Source organism: Nerophis ophidion, linkage group LG11 (genome assembly GCF_033978795.1).
Source record: "Nerophis ophidion isolate RoL-2023_Sa linkage group LG11, RoL_Noph_v1.0, whole genome shotgun sequence".
NCBI lineage: Eukaryota > Metazoa > Chordata > Actinopteri > Syngnathiformes > Syngnathidae > Nerophis > Nerophis ophidion.
In genome coordinates this window covers 15522639-15522932 of record NC_084621.1, presented here as the reverse complement: position 1 = coordinate 15522932, position 294 = coordinate 15522639, and positions in this window count along the sequence as shown.

Below are 294 nucleotides of genomic sequence, written 5' to 3'. Positions count from 1 at the left end.
TCCCGTCCACAGGAAACCATCTCAAGCGGATCAGCAGCGTAGAGATGTCCCCAACCGATACAGGCGAGCGGTCCATCCTGGGTCCCGACGAGCGGTCCATCCTGGCATTAGGGCGGGCATCATACTTGCCAACCTTTCTGGATTTTCCAGGAGACTCCCGAAATTCAGCGCCTCTTCCGAAAACCTCCTAGGACAAATTTTCTCCCGAAAATCTCCCAAAATTCAGGCGGAGCTGGATGCCACGCCCCCTCCAGGTCCATGCGGACCCGAGTGACGTGTCGACAGCCTGTTTTC